At 26.6% G+C, this 14416-nt stretch overlaps 1 protein-coding gene across 1 annotated transcript in view; it reads left to right on the plus strand.

Moving 5' to 3' along the window:
- The first annotated feature begins 837 nt into the window (after window positions 1-837).
- The window catches only part of LOC107441687 (very long chain fatty acid elongase 7), a 120456-nt gene continuing 106877 nt past the window's right edge, over window positions 838-14416 (plus strand). Inside the window, exon 1 of the mRNA XM_043048016.3 lies at window positions 838-1087. The gene's annotated coding sequence lies outside the window, so the exon portion shown is untranslated. The remainder of the gene's footprint in view (window positions 1088-14416) is intronic.

Here is a 14416-nt window from a genome sequence, read left to right on the forward strand (position 1 = left end):
TTTGCAGGTGATAAAATTAATAATGTTTTTAACGCTAAACTTTTCGATTTCAATGTTTCACAAATCCAAATTTTGTAATAAACCCCAAAATTTTCGCATTAAGGAAGGAAAAAAGATTTGAATGACGATTGTAATAAATTTCTTTCAGAAAAAAGGCCTAAGTGGTTTTACTTTACATTTAAAGCTGCGCTAAAAATTAAAAAACGTAAAAACTTAATAAGGTTTTCTGTTTTAATACCCCATAAATACCGTATTTATATTTAAAGTAAGCTAGAAATAAGAAAACAAAAAGAAAAGATAAATGAGCTTGATAACACTTTCTATCTGATTTTTATAACAAATACTAGAAATTAAGTAACTCTTGCAATTTTTCAAAGGATTTCATTCGATTCAAGAATACCTTCCTGAATGCTTATTTCATTGTGATGAAAGCAAGAAAAGCCTTTGAGCGGAAACAATGAGAAGTTGTTGTGGAAAAGAGGAAGAAGCTGTGTCTGTTATTGTCTGTTGTTCACAATAATATCGCCACTTTTTGATGACGAAAAAGAAATTAAGTGACCAAATATCCTAATCACGATTTGGGAAGATCTTCCATAACTTTATCTCCTCGAAACGGTCTTAACCAAGAAAAAATTTAACCTTGAAACAGATATATCAAAGTTTATGTTACTAAATTTTTTTTGTTCTATTTAGGCACTGATTAATATTTTTTCCTGCAGAAGATCGTTGAAATGGGATTTCTGCAATTGCGAAAAAAATGGTAATTATCCTTATGACCCATGGTCCAAGAGCATTGAAGGTTAGCTGCTTATGATGCCTCAGGTAGCTTTAGTCCTTGACCGCCCCAGTCGCGTCTGCTACTTCCTCCTAGTTGCTTCCATATGCAAAATTCGGGAAATAATTCGAAAATTGAACACTTGAATGAAGTTGATATCACTTGATTATCACTTTCACTTTTTTCGCGCGAAGAAGAATGACCTACTGTATTATGATCACTTCGTCAAGTGCACAAAGCTGATTATTACTCCAATTTGAGTTTTTCGATCGCTTTTTCAGTGTGAATACTATTTCTCCCTATAGCAGAAACGTAAGTGAATGCACATTTTTTTTTTTCGTTTTAACAGGGATCTGTCCAAGTCAAATTTACTACCGTTTAGCGGTACCTTCACAAATTCAACTTCAGGAAAAATACTTTTTCTTAAAATTTTATTTTTGTGTCTCGTAAAAACGATAAATCCATATTTTTACCATATTTTTGTGTTGATTTTTTAATATAACTTTTAATTTTCACAAATTATGTCTAAATTTTCACAAAATAGGTACCTCTCAGAAAAAACTAGACAGATCCCTGTAATTTGATTTATATTCCAGATTCCAAAACATAAATTTAAAATTGTTCTAATTGATTAGTTGCTCTTATTTCATAAAGTTCAATGAATACTATCTTTGTTTAAAAGAATAATTCTTAAATTAAAATAGCTTACAAAATTCGCAGGGTATTTTTTGTTAAATATTTAATTACATTTAAGTGCTGATTATTACTTCAATCACTCTTTTGCTATGGCTAGAGTTTTTGCTATTTATTATTATTGCAGAATATAGTAAGTGAATAGGAATTAATATTATTTAGGAATTTATTAAATTATTGAATAAAAATCATTTTTATTGCTTAGGTTTCACTGATTCATATTAAATTTCATAGAATTAATGAGGATTTTTTATTAAAATTAAATATTTGAAAATGACAGTTTTTTACTTCAACTGAAATGCTGGTTATAACTTCAATTTGAGAGTTTCAATTATTTTTTTGGTTTGAATAGTAATTTCTATTTCCATGGTGATAACGTAGGTGAACGAATAGTGCTATGAATTTACTAATAGGTTTTATTAATAATTGTTTGTGTACAGTATTCTCTAAGGCATAGGAGCTTCAGAAAATAAATGATAAAATTATAATATAATAATATAATTAATAATAAATTGAATAAATTGTTCCCAAATTCAAATTTTTAACAAATCACAGATAATAACTTCAATTTGAGAATTTACATTGCTTTTTTGTCTTGAACATTTTTCTTTTTAATATCGTTTAAGAAATTTAAGTGAATGCATATTATCATAATTTTATCAATTTAATTTCCTAATTGATTGAATAATAATCTGTTCAGTTTTCGCTGTTTCGTACGGAGTTCAATCGAATTAATGATAAAAAAAAATAGTTCTTATGATGAAATGTTTAAAATAATTACAGATTATTGCTTCAATTTGAAAATTTCAATGTTCTTGCATCCTTTGTATTCACAATGTCCTTTCATGTTGATATTCTTTTAATTATAAACGAAAAAGTGCAAATGAATGCGTATTATTATAATTTTAAGAACTTAATTATTTATTAATTGGGTGAAATAAAATTATATGTATTGGTTAGTTTTCGCTTTTTTATTTTATTATTTATGCAATTAATTATGAAATTTCCACAAATTTGATGTTGATGTATTCATAAAAGCAAAATTCTTGATATTGATCATATGAATGCATACGATTACTATTGAATTTTAAATATTGAATTTAATATTTTATAATTGATTTCATTGCCCATGCCTAAAATATACTTTTAATAAAACTTTTATTGGTTAGTTTTCCATATGCTTGATATGTAATTGAACAGAACATAAGTTAAAAACTCATGTATTTAGGAAAAGAAATAGCTCATGAAGTTGAATATCTTAAAAACAATTGATCATTACTTTAAATGAATGCTGATTATTACTATAATATGATATTTTTAATTACTCCTTTATAAAATATTGATTTTTTTATGTAATTTGAGAAACACAGTCGAAGCATATTACTCTAGTGAATTAATTTAAATTTATTTTATTTCTTATGACTTTTTGTGATTTAAAAAAACATTAGAATTGTTTAGTCTTAGATGATTAACGTCAATTTTCATAGAAGTTATAATCAATTTTTAAATGTGTCAGTTTACATTTTTTTACAGTTTTTACATTAAAAACGTCACAAAATATTTACAAGATACACTCGAAGTATTATAGTACTATTCAGTAAGGACTATACTGTATATTTTTGGGCAAAAAACCATAAATATGACTAATAAAACCAAAATGTGCTGTATTTAATCTATTCATCTGGTAATTTTTCCACTCACATGCTAATGTCTTACCAAAAATTTATTCTGGTTTTTAAAATTATAGTTTTTATTATCACATATTTAGTAAAAAAAATACAAACCTGAAAAGTAATTTTAATTAAATAAATGATTTTCATGCCATGTTGTAAGGTATCATGATAAATTTACAGAATTTTACATCATTTATTAAATTTTATCACATATTCTAAAAACATATTTTATTGTTAAATTTACCAAAATCACTGCCAAAACGCTTCGGTTTAAAAATAGCCGAGATTTTTGGAGTTCTCATAGAGCCAGAAACATGATATATTTTACCATATTCTGGTAGTTTTGATTTCTTAGAGCAGGAAAGCAAATTTCTTTAGATTCAAATGCATTTGGTAGATTTTATAGGACGTTTTGGAGTATGGAATTTTGTAATTGTTATTTAGACGAGGTTTTCAAAGAGGTCCTCTCTGTTTGGACTTATTGAAGTTTTTTGGACTTATAGGCTTTATCTAATTGAAATAGATTATTTCGGGGGTTAGAAACAACAATCTTTCGGCATGATTATAATTTATAAGTTGATGATTATTCAGTGGTACATTTATTGTAATTTTGCTTCCTTTTAAAGCACAAAAGTTTTATATTAAGAAGTAATTTTAGGATCAAATTCATAGCAAATGGTGAGCGAGGAACATTTTCGCAGGTAAACGTTACGTTTACTTATATGTTGGTTGAAATACGTTTGTTTTGTTTTTAATTAAAAAAAATCATTTTGTAACTTTTTTTAAAAAAAATAATTGACAGTTTCTCGTAAAATAATTCAGATAATAAGATATAATTCAATTCGTTCACTTAAAAAGTAAGTGCCTGAAATAAAAATTCCGCTTTTGAATTTCAAATATGTTGATTAGTTTTTAAAAATTTTAATTTCTTTCTAAATGCTTTGAAGCGATATGCTTAGCTCTTACGACAATACGTTTTTTTAATTATTTTCTTGAAAAATTAACAATTGAGATCACACAGCGAAAAAATGTATGCTCAAAACTACCAGAATATTGTAAAATTTACAACGTTTCTAATTACATTGCTCTAAAATTTATATTTCTCTAAAGGAAAAAAAGCTCTGAAAGCCTTACCAATGTGCTTTTTGTAATGATTTTGGCCAAATTAATAATAAATATGGGTTTATAAAATTTATTAAAATTCAGCAAAGTATGGTAATTTTATCATAATACCTTAGAGCATGGCATGAAAACCATTTGCTATCTACTTTTCAGTTTTATATTGTTTACTAAATGTATGGTAATAGGAGATATAATTTTGAAATTAAGAATTTTGAGGAAACTGTTACCACATGAATGGTAAAATTACCAAAAAAAAAAAATGGTTTAAAGACCGTGTATTTCGGTTTTATTAACCGGAATTATGTTTTTCCCCCTTAGAAGTGTAATTAATATATATTTAAGGTAATTTTACTAAAATTTCTTTTTCTGTGCAATAAGAAGCACTTTAGAACCAAATAAATGAATAAGATGTTGTTGATTTAGTTTATAAACTGACATTTTAAAATTTATGAATGCAAAATTTAATTTCATTCTACGCAACTGCTTCTATGTAACTTTTGAAAAGTATAGAATGGTGAAGAATAAATTAAATCTTAAGTAACAGCTTAAATGAAATTTAAAAAGTCTTATTTTTTGTTAAAGTTTTTTAAGAGATGGAAATGAAAAAATTTCGAAGTGTATTTTACTCTGCATTACTTGTCAACAGATAATTTTCTTTTAAGAATTTATATTAAATATGTACAGTCTCCTAAAGATTCAAGAGAAACAATATTATATTTTCCGCATGCATAAAATTACTGTACAAATGATAGAAATTCAAAGCTTCATGTTTTAATTTTTGCAGTGCTCCAAGTAGAAAAAAAAGTGAAACTCATAGTAACTGATCATCTAATGATCATATTTTTACTCATTGGGGCTCAATCTCAATTATTAAATGGTCTAACCTTAAATATGTTAATGAATTACATTTAATTAGCTTTAAAATATAAAGTCAGATTTAAAAACTTACTTTCTCAATAAAGCATATTTTTTTCGATGGATTTAGATTCTTAATCCCAAAATATGGGGTTGGTAATCACTATCTTTAAAATATAGTTCCAAAATGTTCAGGCAGGTGCTATTTCAATTTTTTTCCGTATTTCAACCATTCAAAGAAATTGTATTTTTTTAAAAATTTTTTTACTCAAGAAGTAATCGGCCGATTTCATTCAAATTTTGATTTTGTCATTTTTAATCGTGTAGACTAAATTGGTGCAAAAATTTGTATACCTTCCAATTCAATTTTTTCAACCATTCAACAACATTTATTTTTTCAACAACAAATCTAACAATAAGAAATAATCATTAAGCATACAAAATAATTTTTTGCGCCGGATTAATTCCGGATGAATAAGTTTCATAACTGTGTGCAAAATTTTTTGCTATGCTACATTAGTTCCAGAGGGATGGAAAAAGACACAAGGAGTGAAATGTTACATTAAATAGTTCAAATTTTCCACTGCTCTTCTGTCCAGACTATTGGGACCATTATTTTTTAAAAAATGATTGTGGCTACTAGGATCCAAAAACTCGAGTCCATCGAAAAAAAGCATGTTTATTTAGGGAAAGGTTTTTGTGTTGATTCTTGTAACTTAAAATATCGTTTACACACATTAATTACCATATTTAAGGTTAGGCTTCTAAACATTAATGTTGAGTCCTAGCATGTGAAAATTCAATCATGAGATCAAAACTTGCTTTGTATATTTCACACATTTTTATGAGCTGAAAATAAATATTATATGATTAATGTCAAAACATTTAACATAAGTTTTTAAAGACTTATGCAAATAGATCATATTCAATTAAAAATAAATTGTCATTAAAAATACAATTTAATGGTTTCATGGATTGCACCAGTCGCGGAATTACCATAAAATTCTACATTGTTTCAGATATTACATGTTTATATAACTGTAATTGAAGAATATTATAACTTCTTATAGGTTAGAATATATTAAAAATCTAATAGAGATTTCAAGGTACATTAAAAATTTAATTGTACTACGAAATTTCGATAACAAAATTAAAAAAAAACGTGGTTTAAATAATCATTAACTAATATTTGAAAACCAATAGCTTAATTTTACTAAAAAGTGTTTTTCTTTAAAAATTTAAATTCATTTGTTAGCTTGTTGAAGATAATAAATGTTTAAACATTCATAGAATTTACAGAAATAATTTTTACCATTTTAAGAATTTTGGCAGTTTCTTTAATGACGCACAATTAACGTTGCAGACGATATCTAACAATGAAAGAATTTAAAGTTACTTATCAACCAAGCTAAATTTTCCATACCGATAGTTTTTAAGACAGGGAAAAAACGTGAACAGCAATCTTACCCTTAAATTAGAGACTAATATTTCTTGTCGAAAAGCAAAGATTATTGTTGGCTTAGAAAGATTAATGTTGGATTACGAAGATTAATGATGGAGTTCGAAGATTAATGTTAGAGCAAAAAATTACTTTATATTGGTTTACCTTTTATTCATGTGTTGGCTTCAATAAAAAGAAATATGATTCCAAATTTATTTAAAATGTTTATACTATTGCCATTGAATCCTTTTTAAAAGCTCCTGTTTACGCTATATTTTATTCTAAACTATTAAAATATGATGAGAAAAATGCAGCAAATTATTCAATTTTTTTTATTGCAAATAAGCAAACGATTTAGAATGTCTTCTTAGCTTGAGTTTTCAAGCAAACGATTAAGTACACTTTTTCATAATCAGTTTTAAATTTGTCATTCATATAAAAAGATAACATTTAAATTTTAAATTCACATTGAGTAAACAACTTGATTTTTCAAGCAAATATTCTGAGTATTTAGGGTATTATTTACTTGAAAAATTACAAATTGTCAAGTAAATTGACAATTTCAGTTGCAAAACAAATTATATTGATCTATTAGTTGAAATCGATATTTTTTCTGCATTTATTAAATATTTAAATATCCTAAAACTGACTAATATCCTATCTACTAAACTTTTATCGCTCGATCGTCAAAAATTCGATGATACGTCTCAAAATTTTTCAGTCAAATTATTTAAATTAAAAAAAAAGTCGTGTTTCCGAAACACAAGACAAAATACACAAAATTTGTTTTAAAGTCTCCTAACATTTAAACTGACTAAATTTGATCACTTTTATTTTAGATAATTTATTTAAAACGATAACGTGAATTGTTTTTGAAAAACTGAGAAATGACTTGAATTTTATGGATAACTTTTTGCGTGAGTGTATTAACAAGTTTTAAATAAACTTCTCACGATTTAGAGTAATATTGAGCAAGAAACCTTTGAAGCACAATAATACAAACTGGGTGAAATTAAACTGTCTTGTAGTCAAGGGCATTTTTTTCTGAGCATTAAAATTTTCAAGATGATATTTTTTTCCGTGTTCATACGTTTTGAAAATTAATGAGGTATAAAACACCACAATAATGTAAACTAAGAAAGAAAATGAACGCTTTTTGAAACCATAGTATCAAGGATTTCGAAAAATTGCAGTTTCGCCGAGGTTTAATTTAATTATATTCATAAATTGACTCAGGAATAAAAAACGTTTATCCAAACGGTAATTATGCCCTTTTATGCAAATTTTCAGGCTGGGATAGCCTGGTTGGTAGGAGGTTGGGCCCATGTCCAAGAGGTTGTGAGATCGATCCCCGTCTGTAAATGGTGACTGGGGCAAATTAAATCTATCGGGTCACAAAGTCCTCCAAGTTCCCAGAACAAATCAATACCATTGGGGGGGGGGGTACTGAATTGGATATTGATCATTCTCTGGTTCAGTTCAAAATTACGAGTTGTGAGTGAGTGGATGTATGATGGGGTCTGCCCTTTGAAACGGGCAGTGACGTGTGTGCGGTTGAAGTTGTATTCCTGGTCATAGATGGCGTCACTGAAAAGCAAGAAAAGTACTTCTTTCCTTTAATTTGCTTGGGTTCATGAAGCGGGCGTACTGATATTGGCAAGTGACATGAGAAACAACAACAATGCAAATTTTCTGCTTTGAGCTGCACAAAATTCAATATCGTTTCTTAAGCTGTTAAATTTTCATTTAAAAAATAAAAAAGGTGATTTCATTACCGTCAAAAACTGAATATTTATTATATACAATATGCATAAATATTTCCATTAAATAACACACGCAAGAACATTTACAACTTGTCTTTACATGTTACTACTGAGAAACGTTAAGAAACGGGGAATTTGAGATAACTTTTTCTTTATCCATTTAAACTTTTTTTTTATTTTAAAAATGAAAAAAAATTTCATTTAAAAATGAAAAGTTGAAAGAAATTCGATTACATGTATCATTTTAAAAACATGTTGTTAGTAAACTCGTTAAATCAATATCGCATAAGAAGGATAAGTTCTCTTACTTTAAAGAAAAAAAAATTACATTTTCAAAAATATTGAATCAATAAAATAATTTTTAGTTTATGAATTAAGACTGAAAAAACTGTTAAAATAACTGAGGAGAATTATACTTTATAGTATGGGCTTTATTACTTGAAGTACTCTCAACATAGTTCCCATGAAAGACAGATTTACATTTTTAAGGCAAAATTAGCAACTTGTTTTGCGTCCTTAACAATTTGTAACTTAAAAACAGCTCAAATGAGTATTTAAAGTCCAATTTGCTATAAAATGCTGCTGAAAATAAAAAGTTCCTTATATAGTCCTGTAAATACGGCATTGTTATTTTAGAATGGCTTATATTCGTTATAGTAAAAACAGTAAGGCTAGGAAATCTTTATATGAAGTAAATATTTCGTTTTATAATATAATTCTAGCAATTATACTAAAATGATTGGGAAGATAAATTTATTTTAAACGTCAAATTTTTAAAAATTAACCCAATAAGTTTCTTTTAACAATAGTTAAATATAAAAATTTGTCACATAACGTTTAGGGATTAAGATATAAATATTAAAAAAAAAAATACATTTAAAGATCTAGCAATTTTGTCTTGCCAATTTCAAAAGTTTTTTAAAAATTGAGGCTACGTTTAATTAAAAATAAATTGCTATTAAAAATAAAATTTATTATTTTTTTGGACTGAACCAGTCACGTAATTTTTATAGCCTCCTACATTTTTTTCAGATGTTTACACGTTTATATCGCTGAGAATTGAGAAATATTATTACTTCTTACTGCTTAGAATATTTTAAAAATTTTAATGGAGATTTAAATTATATTAAAGATGCATTAAAAGTTCGATTCCAAACTTCAATTCAATTAAAAAAAATTATTCAATAATTACTTTTGTAAACAACGTAGCTGCACAAATATATTAAGAAAAAATTAAATTGAAAAATAAATATTAGATTAGAGAATAACTGCTAAACATTGCTTTAGTATGATCTAAAACAATTTGTAATATAAAGTTTAGATGCTTGTATAGCGTTCAGTTGCATTTCTTAAGCAGGAATAAATAGAATAATCTATATAATAGAATACCATGAAGCTTAAAAGTAATGAATTTATTTTATTAAAATACATTTTATGCGTTTTGTTCAATGGTAAGGTTTTATTTAATGATAAGTTTTAATTTCATATATCTATGAAATATTTATAAACAAAAATAAAAAAAAGGGTTTTCTATTTACTACTAGATAATTACTGATTAAAAAAAACGTATGAAAAATGAAAGTTTTATTTCTCTAATTATTTCAACAGCTAATCATGTATCTGATCTATTTTTTCGACCTTTCAGGCTTGCCGAAAACTCGCCAATTGCATGCTTGGGATATTTAATTCGCTGCGTAATCGTTCAAAACGAGTTTGGAAAACCTTCAGATATGAAATTAATATTTTACGCCCCAAACATTGATATTTTTTTTCTTAGACGAATCAGTTCAAGGGCAAAATATACTCTATAACTTCAGGTGAAAGGGTAAAAATTCATGGTCTTAAATTATAGTGAATATCTTAATATAGACGTTAGTTTTATCAACTATTTACAAATAATTACTCATTTTTATTCCATAAAAATGATAATTCCTTAATAAATTTTTATTCCCTCTATAATTAAAAAGTAATTGCATGTTTGAAACAAGTCATTATCCATTAGCATATCTATCAACACCCAATATTTTTTTATTTCTGACGTGAGATTGTAAGCCAGTTAGAGTAAATAATTTCATCAGAAATCATCCAAGTGAAATATTGAAATTAATTTAAATGAATTTTTATTCAAAATTATCAAAACTAATTCCAGTGAGATAATTTAGCAAATAAGTTTAGTGAAATTAATGAGAATTATTCAACTGAAGGAGAATTTTTCTTAATTTCAAAGTATAAATGACTTCATTACTCAAATTTTGTTAAGAAATGTATTAAAATTAGCATGTAAATTTTTAAAACCCTTCTCGTATTAGTTTTAATAAAAGTAGGTTAGGTTAATTAATTTAGATAAATAAATTAAGTAAGTAATTAATACCAATTATGCATTGAAAGGTGTCTTCAATAAAGCTGCAACCACAAGCAAAATGGACAAATGTTTTATATGTAACGTTTTTTAGCCAAAATAGCTAACTGTATAAAAAAATTTGGCTTGATTTGCTAGGGACAGCAATATGTCATGAATTAAAAGTATATGATTTTACTTATTTTAACTGATATTTCATCTATTTTCTTACGTCACATAGATAATTTACTTAATTATATGCATAATTATTTGAATAAAATCTATTAGATATTATTCTACGTTTTACCTAGTACATAATTCCTTAGTTCAATGTGTAGCTTACTAGTGTACTGTATCTGTAGTTTTATCTATTTAATTTTCAAAACATGCAATGTTTTTTTGTGTTCCAAAGTTTCATTTATTAACGAAAAAGTAGGCAATCAAATTAACAGTATACTTATTATTGAACAAGTGGGGAAAGATATTATTCCTTTAATATTAAAGTTATATAATTCAAAAGAACTTATCGTACGAATTACTTTTAATTCTTAGAATCACAATATATTTTTCGAGTGTTTAAGGCTTTAATTGCTTTTAAATATGACGTCAATTTCGCTTCATCCCAAGGAATAAAAATCGGTTTCGCTTTTCCATTCGAGCTATGCATTGAGTTTTCACTTATAAAATTTTTATTGTATTTAAATTATAATTTAATTTGCTTTAATCTCTAGGAAAAGACAAATTTATTTCATTTTTGGATCAATTTACGAATTGATTTTTGTGTCGTTAAGATTTCACTTGATTTTAAATATGTTGGCTGTTTGCTTCAGGGGAAATATTATTGCTTAAGGTTTTATATTTATTGCTTCATATGTGATGTTTACTGCTTCAGGTTTGATATTTATTGCGTTAGGTGTGATATTTATTGTTTCATGTTTGATATTTATTATTTCTTAGTTGATTTTTATTATATCTGTTTGATATTCATTATAGAAAAAGGCTAATTGGGGGATTTAAAGCAATAATCGTCAAATATTATAACAAAAAGTAAAGAAAAATAAAACTTTTAAATTGCAACAACTCATCGTAAGCGTAGTAATAGAATTTAGTAAGTGATTTATTTTGTTTGTGTGCCTATTTGCTCCTGTCCTTTAATCATTTCGACTTGATTAAATAGTAAGTTTTGAAATAATTATAAAGTAAAAATTTTCGATAGCAACCCCATAGTAATGGATAATATATTTGAATATATTGGATTAGCATCTGAATTCCCGCTGTTTCGACAAAAGTTTAAAATTTGGAATTATTCCCTTTTCTGTGTCAGTTTATTTGTCGTTTGACAAGAATTTTTGCTCAAAAAGTAGGTTTAATTGCTTTTTATCGTGCTCATCGGGATAGCCAGAATGAGGCATGCCTTTAACTCAAAATTGTCATTTTTAAACTTGTCACACCAATTACGAGGACTTTTCGAGTTATAGCATCCTCAACATGCGTCACGAGCAGCTTCTGTGGCCTTAAAACATTTGCCTAAAAAGCCCTAACTTTTGACATTTCATTTTAATGACCTGAAAATTAACAAATTTTAACTAGAACAAAAAGAAGTAAAACATAGAGTCCAGTAGAACAACACGTCATCTTTAAAATGATCTGAAACATTACGTCAAAAGCATTTAATTATACGTGGAAAAAGTAAATTTTTTTTAAAGAACATCGGCGGGAACTTAATTGACCATCCAATATTTGAAAATGTTTCTCTTAATGCGTCACGAGCAGCTTCTGTGGCCTTAAAACATTGATTAAAATAATTGCCGAAAAAGCATTAACTTTTGACATTCCATTTTAGTGACAAGAAAATTAACAAATTTTAAATAGAACAAAAACAAGTAAAACATAGATTCCTGTAGAACAACACATCATCTTCTGATCTGCAACATTACGTCAGAAACATTTAATTACACGTGGAAAAAATACATTTTTTTGATGAAAAACCACGGGAACTAAATTGACAATTCAATATTTAAAAATACTTTCCCTTCTTCGAAAAGAATTTTTATATATATCTAATAAAAATGCAAAATTCAATACATGGAATTATGCGATGTAATTATTCATAAAGGGAAATATAAAACATTATGAACTTGGAAGTTTTAAAAAACACTATTTTTATGAACATAATTGGAAAAGTACTATTTTGTTTAAGAGTTACACTTCTATTGAATTTTAAAATAATTAAGTAATAACTAATAGGATTAGCCTGATTTAAAAACTTAATTAGCTTCAAAAAATATAATATATATAAATAGGAAATAACCGTCGACATGTTTCAAGCACTTAATAGGCGTCCATTTTATGGCCTGGTAGACTTGAATGAGAAGAAACAAAACGGATTTGAAATGTAAAACGAAAGGTTGCTAGCGAAAAATGGAAAAATAAAGCCGAGAAACAAAACTAAAAAGAACCACAGCAGCTGAGATAGAGGAAAAAGGGAAAAGTTGAAAAACAGCACAAGAAAAATCACAGTGGCCGAGAGGGGCAAATCAGGATAAAATGCACTTCCGTCCGCTATGGCGAAGTAGTGAGGAACTAATGTTAACTAATTAACATTAAGTATTCATATGAGTAAAACAAGATTCCAGGGCATCAAGATGAATTGATATGGTTGAGGTGAAATAATTTTGGCATTCTCGATATTAAATTTATGCCAAAGATTCCAACAATGTGCAGAAATTGATCATTTCTCGTATTATTGATAACGGATATATCCACCATGTTCCTTAAATCTAATTTTCTTTTATTTAAAATTATTTCTGGTGTCAAATTATTTGAAATTATATGGTGCCAAAATTATTTCCATTCCGTTACATTAGCTCATCTTGATGCCCTGTACCATCACTCCGTAGCGCGCCCCTCTCGGCCACTGTAGTTTTGTTTGTTCTATTTTTAATCTTTTTTTTCGGCTACTTTGATTTCTTTCTAGTTTTGTTTCTTACCTTTATTTTTCTATTTTAAGTAGGCAACTTTTCGTTTTACATTTCAAATCTCGTTTGTTTCCTCTCATTCACGTTTGGCAAGTGTTGAAAATAGGCACCTATTTTTGAGCGCTTAAAACATGTCGACTATTATTTCGTATTTATTTTTGAAACTAACGAAGTTTTTAATCAGGAAATATCTTACTGCTTCACTTTCTTGGAATCATTTCTTTAATTAACTAATATGTTTGTTTGCATTAATGCCTGGTAGTTTATACGTTATAATTGAATAGTGTTATAAATTATGTATTTCCTTGCTAAATAGATTTAATTCTCAGACTATGATTAATTATTTATATCATCCAAATAAATGATACTCATACTGCCGAAAGAAAAAACTAAAAACTATGTATACTATTAGGAAAGTTACATAGAATATTGTACTGCAATTTTTAGTTTAATGGTAATATTTTATTACAATCATTGCTTCTCTTCTTAAAATGATGCGTGCGAAATTTAAATTTTTATCATAATGATTGTTTCAATATAAATAATATGATATTAAAATTCAATGTAATTATTTAAACATAAAATAGGCTTTAAGTTTTCCTATTTTTGTATTTTTTCTATTTCTCTATAATTTTTATTTCTACTAATTAATTTTATACTTGATGTTTACAAATTATGAAAACAAGCTAATCAATAACAATAATTAAATAATGATAAACCACATTTTCGAATTCGTTAGGAAATCGGGTTTTAGTAAAAACACCATGATTTCTTTGTT

This window comes from Parasteatoda tepidariorum, chromosome 1 (assembly GCF_982258835.1).
Source record: "Parasteatoda tepidariorum strain Cologne lab strain chromosome 1, Ptep-v5.0, whole genome shotgun sequence".
NCBI classification, from domain to species: domain Eukaryota; kingdom Metazoa; phylum Arthropoda; class Arachnida; order Araneae; family Theridiidae; genus Parasteatoda; species Parasteatoda tepidariorum.